The 8,889-nt window shown below is 34.4% G+C and overlaps 1 pseudogene across 1 annotated transcript; it reads right to left on the bottom strand.

The window, feature by feature from the left end:
* Positions 1-2,244: 2,244 nt before the first annotated feature.
* LOC143607069 (uncharacterized) lies at positions 2,245-6,144 on the bottom strand (annotated as a pseudogene). Its single transcript, XR_013148874.1, has 5 exons — positions 5,836-6,144; positions 5,505-5,764; positions 4,527-4,616; positions 4,233-4,439; positions 2,245-2,745 (listed from the first exon to the last, which is right to left on the bottom strand). The product of XR_013148874.1 is annotated as an uncharacterized LOC143607069 (transcript).
* Positions 6,145-8,889: the final 2,745 nt, after the last annotated feature.

Genomic DNA, 8,889 nt, shown 5'->3' with positions numbered 1-8,889 from the left:
GACCATTTTTAGGATTTTTACACGGTTAGGAATGATTTTTAGTAATCAAGACATGTTTTTATGGTATTAAACGAGTTTAAACAAGCCAAAAATCGATTGTTTAAGACCTCTTTACCTTGTTTTTTGCTGGTTTTGGCAGGAGAAGAACTTGTGTCCAGAGTTTTCAAGAAAATGATGTTAGAAATATCTTGTATCTAGTTTATATGTGAAAGAACTAAAAAGGGGGGGGGGGCTGCTGTTGCGATCGGGATTCATATGGGCCCACCTTGGGCCCATTTTGGCCCAAGTTTCTGATTTCTCAAGCCTAAATACGAAAAGCCCGGTCCAAATTTAGTTCGGGTTTGGTTTTTGGCGTAAAAAACTTATCGGGTGCGTTAAACACGCGAAAACGAGTATTTTTTGGTTAGTTTTGTGTAAAATTATAAAAACATACTATATGTTTGTAAAAATAAAAAATATTTTCACGGATCGCTTAAAACATTTCAAATAAGTGTTTGGTAAGTCTTTTTCGGCTTAACGGATGATACAATGCTTGGTTTGTAACTATCTTTCGTATTTAAATCTATAGCGGGTAGTTAAACGAGCATATTTTTGTTTAACTTGTTTGCTATCAAACTAAGGCTATATTACTAATATTTTAGCTTGTATAGATCGTATATCACTTATAGATGGCCCCCCCGAGATATCTGGGTCATAACCCGACCCGTTCGATTAATCGTTCGTTTGTTACGCAAAAGGCGTTTATTTGCGGTAAATACGTACTGAGATGTACCTTGTTTTGGCTCAAATGCCACAACCAGGCATGGGGAGAGTGTAATTTCAGTTTCCTCGGTGTAATCTAACCTTGTTCACACCCCCTTAGCTTGCTCCTTCGGAGCATAATTGTTCATCAGCTCCCCTAAGCGGGAGGAAGTTCCGTTTAACACCCTTCGACATCATATCTATTCTCTCCACCATAAGTAAAAGTCACTTCTCGGAGAGAAGATTTCACTTCTAGTTGAGGGTGGTGTTTGGAACTCAAAGGATTGTGAGTGGCGGTTGGCCTGCTCGTATCCGGTGAACTACAGCAAATATTTTCCTCCGGGGAAGAGTTATCAAGTGACCGATCATCGTTTGGAGGGACACTCTTGCCAGAATTAATCTTTTCAGCCATGGAAGGACAATACTTGAGAACAATGGAGCTGAACTACCGGAATTCTTTGTTCTAAGTAGCGCAGCCCCATGGTGGGCGCTAATTGTTGCTACAACGATGTAGATAACAACAAGAATATGGCAATCCAAGAGTAAATCCGAACCAGGGCTTCTATACCTGCTAAGAATCAAAGAAAACACGACCGGATAGTCTCACCGTAGGAGGGGGTCTCCTACGATCAACCTCTGGCGTAAGAATCAGTGATATGATACGATTAAAAGGTTTTAGGAGTATGAAGAGAGTTTAAAGAAAACGAAGTATAGATAGAATGAGAATACCTTTGGTGAAGTGTTTCTATAGGCAGTCGGAAGCTTCCTTGTGGGAGCTGAAGATTCTTAAAAGTAAAAAATCGGCATTCCTTTTAGCTTACGCAGGCTAGGTGTATGCTATTTCCGTATAAGCTTTGCTTAGCTTTTATTTGTCTTCTTGTTACTCTTACTTTATGGCAGACATCAGCTTTTGTCAGCTATGACTTTATCTGACATTACTGTAGCATGAGCTTTCTGGTCGACATAGGAACCCTGCTGTGCAAGTGTCAAGCTTCCCGTCTGGAAGCTTATATTTATTGTTTTCTTGTTCCTAAGCTTCCTTGGCTTATAAGCTTGTTTTCTTGTTCCTAAGCTTCCTTGGCTTATAAGCTTGTGTAGGAAGCTTATATTTATTGTTTTCTTGTTCCTAAGCTTTCCTAGCTTATAAGCTTGCGTTTGTTGTTTTTTTATTCTTAAGTTTTTTTAGCTTGTGGTAGAGTACCCACATCATCAATATCCCAAAGCCAGGTTAAGCTTATTTTTTTTACAATGTTTTGCGAAAACAAAGAGAATGTATCCAAAAGTCACTTCTTTACAATGTTTTGCAAAATCAACGCAGGAAAAACTATTGTTATTTCTCATCAAGATAACCCTCCTCATTCTGATTGCACAATGTTTACACTAGATCCATGCGTAACGTTGCTGAAAGTTGGAAGGATTCTGGGGTTCAAAATCTTTATTTCGGATAATTTAACCATTATCAGCAAATAATTTCTTTGCAAGCCAATATAATACAATAACCATCAATTAAATAAGAATTTAAGAGATATAATAGCTACAGGCAACCTATCCCCAACCAACTACAAACTAGAAATCTGGTCCGAACCAACATCCGCTTGAGGTGCCGGGCTCAATGCAAGCGACTCAGCCAACCTAGCCGCATCTTGAACCCGAAGCCGTGTTCCCTGCTGCCCAACCACTGTGGCTGCCACTCGGGCAGCCAACGTACCCATTCCCTTCAAATCTGATGCGCCCCTTAATAGCCCGTACAAGATTCCCGAAGCATAAGCATCCCCAGCCCCACACGTGTCAACCGGAACGCATGGTGAAGGTGGGATATATAAAGCCTCTCCTTTTACACCAATGTAAGACCCCCTCGGCCCATCTGTCACAGAAACTAGAGGGACAAAGTGACTTAAATACTGTGTGGAGGTTATCGGGCTTTGTTCTGAACCGAAATGACAGAAGGCTCGAGCCTCGTCATTGTTTGCAAATACAATGTCCGCATAATTCTCCATGATTTCCCTTCACAACAACACGAGGTTTTTATTAGCTACAATGTTGGCATAATTCTCAGTATTTGTTTCACTTAATAGCTGCCAAGTTTGTTAAGTGTTCCACTAAAGTTGCTAACACTTTATTAACCACAAAAACCACTCATGTTTCAATAGTTTTCCATTGTTATGAACATTTTGTAAGTGTTTTATCTTTTAAACTTGAATGACCTAAATGAAACAGAGATGAAATATTTAGTGTTTTCTTTTCTTAAGTTTAACCTAAAGTAGAAGGTAATTGTAAAAAAAAATTAAAGTCATTAAATAACGAGTTTCATAATTGTTCTATTTAGGTCATTCAATTTAAATAATTTTGAAAATATTCACCAACAATGGTATAATCATGAAGATTGAGTAGTTTTTACCATTAAGAGTAAAGTATTGGAACAAACTTCTATAATATTTCATAGTTTTATCCTTGATATTTAATAAAAATTCCAATATCGTGACAAAAGGGGGTGTTTGGACGGTGTTTGTTTTAAATGATTTCAGAATGTGATGAATCATACAGTAAACTAATAGTAAATTTACTTCCATCTAGACTCTATGGCTTCGTCTAAATCCAGTAACTTTGGCCTAAAATCCCGGCAACCAATATCACAATCATAAATGTTTGAAAAAAAATCATAAAATGGAGTTTTAATATATTAACTGTTCCAAGCATATCTAAATACCCCCTTTCAAAAGCATCAATTAACACTAAATTTGAAAAAAAAAAAAAAAAAACCACTGACACTATTGAAAATAAAGTGCTAATTGTCTAACTCAATCTACATTTTAATAGGGGTGTTCTTCGGCTTAGTTTTTCGGGTTTCGGGTTTTTGGGTTGGGTTATTCGGGTTTCAAAGTTCAAATTCTAGACCCGAAACCCAACCCAAATCTCTCACGGTTTTTTCGGGTTTGGATAGTTCGGGTTTTTTCGGGTTGGGTTAATCGGGATTCGAGTATTCTATAAAACAAACAAAGATTAAAAAAACTGCAACACTAAAACAAAAGCTAACATGTTTTTTTCACTCGTAACGTTAAATAACCCATAACAAACAAAAATAGCACGGTAAAACAATCTAAAAAAGAGTAAAATTTTACAAAGTCTAGCCATAATAAAAAATACTAATATAATCGTCTTCGATATGTCATGATTAGGGTGTTCGATTATAGTTGTTTTTAGTCATAAATCGAAAACATTAACAAACAATAAATAGTATATCCATAATAGGTGAAACGACAACATTCGATATAGGCCTATTATTATTTGGTTTTAAAACTAAAAGTTTATTCGGGTTGACCCGAAACATTGAATTCGGACCCAAGAACCAACCCGAATTACTTCGGTTTGGGTTCGGGTTTGTCGGGTTGGGTCACTTCGGGTTCGGGTACATGTTTTCTCGGGTTGGGTTTCAAATTAAAGTGACAGCCCTACATTTTAACATCATAAATAAAGCAATAACAATTACTTACCAAAAATCATCATAATGTCTCTATGCATGTCACATCTGAGGCTGTAACAGCAACCAAAGCACCACTATCACGAGCAACTTCACATATTTTCTTAATAGTCTTTATCGTGTCAGGAAATTCAAATAAATACCCTTCGACAACAAGAACATTTGTCTTGGAAATTATGCTCTCCAAACTCAAGTCATAGTTTATATATGAAGACGTTCCCTGCATATTAAAAAATGTATTATTCAATTTCTTATTAGCAGTATCTACAACAAATTAGTGATATAAATAAGGTTGATATGAACTTACTTGATATGCAAGCATCGTGCAACAGTCCCAGTGGTCCCGTCCTTCACGGGTGCAGAAAGAAAGCTCACGTTCGCCCGTCGAAGTTTCGTTCTATAAAACACAGCACGTTAGTATAAAATCAGTTAGGAATGATTAGGCTTGAAAAAATTAGTACACCTGTTAAACAGGTCAAAACAATTTTTGTTGGATGGAATTAGTCTTTTCTAGCATAGGCCGAGTGGGGTTGAGTTGACCCGAAAATACCTTTGAACTATATTTAAAAAACACATATATAAACCAATAAAGGGTTAATTACGAGTACCAAAAAGAGTGTGTGCGAAACCGGAATAACCAGTGTAACCAAATCCAATAAAAAACCAACGGCTTGGCTTTATAATTTACGGAAACTGGTTTTTCGGTTTTGCTTAACCAAAACAGAAAAATAACAGAACCGATGGGAAATGAAGAAAAAGAAGAACCGACTGGAAACGAAAAAAAAAAACCTTTTACAAGTAATAATATATAAGGAACTAATAAATAGTGTAGCCCAAAAGCTTTAAGTCAAAATGTGTGATAATCAATTAATCCTTAATTAACAAAAAAAATCTAGGCCCAATGTTTGAGGCCCAAATTCATTATTTTTGGCCATATTTCAGCCCAAAACTTTTAAACTGAAATGGTAAAACACTAAAACCGGACGATTTACAAATCTGTTTTTTGGTTCGATCTTGAACCCAAACCATCCCTTTACTAAAAAAAAATCTAAGTTTTCTTATACAAACAGTTAAAGCAGTTGTATGCATTAGAAATAGACATAGGACAACTTTAAACCTAACAATTTGGAAAACAGCCTCTTTTTAGGTCATTTATTTGTTGTTTGAAATAGAATACCACACAAATCAACCCGTTGACAATTGCTACGTGTAGTTACTCATCGTACATATCTGAATGGCGTAATAAGAATTATAGTTATAGTTATAGTTGAGAATAATAATATACCTGTAGAAACCGCCCAAGAGATCGCCGCCAATGCTACCAGCCATAGCTACATTCAAGGCGGGGCCGGCAGGGGCAGCGCCAAGCCTGGCCAATGCGACGAGCGTATTGGATAAAGATCCGCCAGCAGCTGCCTTGTAGGAGCAGCCATCCATTGCCTGCAGAACCTTACCTCTCTCCTCGTGATTTACAACCGTTCTTGTACCCTTTTCTAACCCCAATCTCTTTAAAAAATCATCATTCACTATCCCCGAAAAATCAACCTAAAGTAAAGACCAATAAGTTGATAGTAATAGCATTAATTAAATAAAACAAGAAAGAAAGAGGAGATTACCATGGCTTGGCCAAGGCCTAAAACATCCCATCTTCTGTCAGGAGGAGGAGGAGAATAATTATCCAAAACGACGTCGTCGTCGTCGTCTTCTTCTTGAACTGGGGAGGTGTAAATATCATCATCACTGCTGTTTGAGGACAAGGAACGAAAACGGTATTTGAAATTGAAGGAATTGTTGCGAATAATAAGATTAAGACGGCGGCTGGAGGTGGACGATAAAAATGAAAATGCCCTAATGTTGAAATTGGGATTGGATGATGAAGGTAGAAGAAGAGAGAAACCAGACATGAGGATTGTTGTTTCCGCCATTGTAATACTAATAATAATAATAATAAATAATTATAATAATAATCACAGGTTCAGGTTCAGGTTCAGGTTCAGGTTCAGAAGATAGCGATGCTGCATGTTCTACGTTGATACTCCCACCACCACACTCACACCCTCACCTCAATTCAATCTTTCTACCAATGGATAAACATGCCCTTTCTTTTATTTCTTTTCTTTTTCTTTTTCTTTTTCTTTTTCTTTTTATTCTTGCCTTATCACATTTTATTATTTATACATATGTACTATCTTTAGTGATCGCGTCATATACGGAATGATCCAAATTAGAAAATTACAAGTAAATAATTGCATGGCGTATATAAAAAAATGTATTACATCCATGTTTATATCTATACTATGTGTACATAAAAAATGCATATGCAAAAACGTACCCGAGAACACCCTTTCTATTGAAAATTTCATTCTCAGTGTCATAGATGTATAATTGAAAGAATTTTGGTTAACACTTCTCATACAATAGTAGTTCTGACCACTCAGCCAAAATACGGAATAAGTGTTACTTTTATTGGTATATTTATCAATTTACTACCCATTGAAGGAAATGAGAACATTAAATTGTAACAACGGATGTACTTCAATAACTATGTTTTTCTGAGCTACACATGGAAAAGATTTTGATAAGTTTCACGGGGCTTCTCGACTTTGTCATAATGACAATATAAAAAATAACATGTTAACCAATTCAATTTTGTGAATATTTTGATTCATTTGAGCATAGTTTTGCATGACATGCTTCACATACAACGTTTTGATCACCATTGAAGGAAAAGTTAATGTTTACACAAATATTTCAAATTTGATAAAAATTAGAAGCATTCACAGGTCTGGGGATGCCATGTCAAAAATGTTCACAATCTTTCCTTAAATTTTAATAGTCGAGAGAAAAATAGTAAATTTGCCCAATCCCGAACCTTTTGATTATTTTCAAAAATGCCTTTGAAAATAATTTTGAAATCCGAATCATGTTTAAAATTCTAACTTTCAACTGTTTGACATTTTCAACCCAACACTTTGAACCCGTAACAAATTTTATAATAAATCTATTTATATTCTCAAACTTTTAAAAATACTCAAATTTCTCATTTTTGACGCGTAACAATTTTTGATCTGAATGTAGTTAGCTTATACCAAACAATATATATATACCAACTTTTGACCCATAAAAATCAAATTTAAGTTCTATAAAAAAACCCGAAACAATCGTTGATAAAAAAAACTAAGAAATTAGATATGATAAACTTTGTTACGTCTGGAAGTGATTGTTATATATTATCCTTACATTTTAACATATACATAGTTACTAAATTAATCGAAAAATAAATGGATAAATTTAAAGCATATATTTATAATTTATAAATTTATAATAATAATAATAGATAAACTGATTGATTTTAAAAATAATGGATCGACTTTTAAGCATATATTTATAATTTAATGATTAAAAATTACTTTGTAAAATGAAAGCGTATTCGAGTTTTGTTTTTTCTTTACAGTATTCTACAATATACATAGTACAATATGTTAATAATAACATTTAAAATTATATTCTTTTCAAATTTTGACAAACATGGGTTGTTGATTTTTGGATTTCACTAAGTATTTTGGAATATATAGTAAAATAATATGTTAATATTTATTTTTATAAAAATGTATAGATATAATATAAATAGAGTATAAAAGGAAAGTAATAATTATTGATCTACATATATTATGGTTAATTAAGATTTTAGTTTTGAAGGGAAAACAATTGTGAGAATTAACCAAAAGATGACAAGTGTTCACAATTATTTTATACTTTATTAGAATATATATATATATATATACATATATATATATATATATATAAGAGTTTAAATAAAAAAAAGAAGTTTCCTAGGAATGGTAAGAACCAATAAATTTTTGGCATATGGCATTACAAATTATGGTGAAATAACAATTCTAGGAAACTATGACGGTTATAATGGTGAAATAGTAACTCTAGGAAACTATGCCGGTTTTTGGTAATTTTAAATCTCAACCATTGGTTAACATGATCCAATGGCTATGATTTATTCCTATCCTTCCTAGAAAACTATTTATTTTTAGTATAACCCTCCCCTGTATATATATAATATATATATATACAGGGGTGGGTTAAAATAAAAAAAAAAATAGTTTTCTAGGATCTAGGATTTAGTCTATATAGTGTCCTAGATAGGCTCAAATAGTTTCTTAACTTCAAATTTTATGCCCTTCTTACCATTCCGATGTACCTTCGTTGTAGTTGTTTCTCCGTTTAGTTAGGCGGGCGGTTGCGTCGGTGTACCTTCGCTGTCGTTGTTTCGCTGTTTAGCTAGGCAGTGAGTGCGATTTATTAATTGTTACAAAAGTTCCTTCCATTTATGGTGCTACGTTTAGCTAGGCAATTTGGTGTATGTTTAACACCAATGCTTATCGTCTATCTCCCACCTTGCAACAATCGCGCCGGTCACACGATTCAAACGCACATAAAACATAGTACGTTATAACAAATTTACCACCACATCACCTTTTCCATTACTTGATTTAGTGAGAAATCTATAAATACAAAAATCTATTTCTATTTAAAAAAAACCCCAAAATTGAACCCAAAAAAAATCCAGGTAATGAGCAGAGGTTCGAACTCGTGACCCGCCAGCTGCTACAAGACTACACTACCACCATACCAACTTCCATGGTTATTACTTTTGT

This window comes from Bidens hawaiensis, unplaced genomic scaffold (genome assembly GCF_021521415.1).
Source record: "Bidens hawaiensis isolate Kalapana, Puna unplaced genomic scaffold, B.hawaiensis_p1.1 tig00079223_1, whole genome shotgun sequence".
In the NCBI taxonomy this organism is placed as follows: Eukaryota; Viridiplantae; Streptophyta; class Magnoliopsida; order Asterales; family Asteraceae; genus Bidens; species Bidens hawaiensis.
Note: the sequence above shows the minus strand (reverse complement) of the source record. Positions and strands in the feature narration are given on the sequence as shown.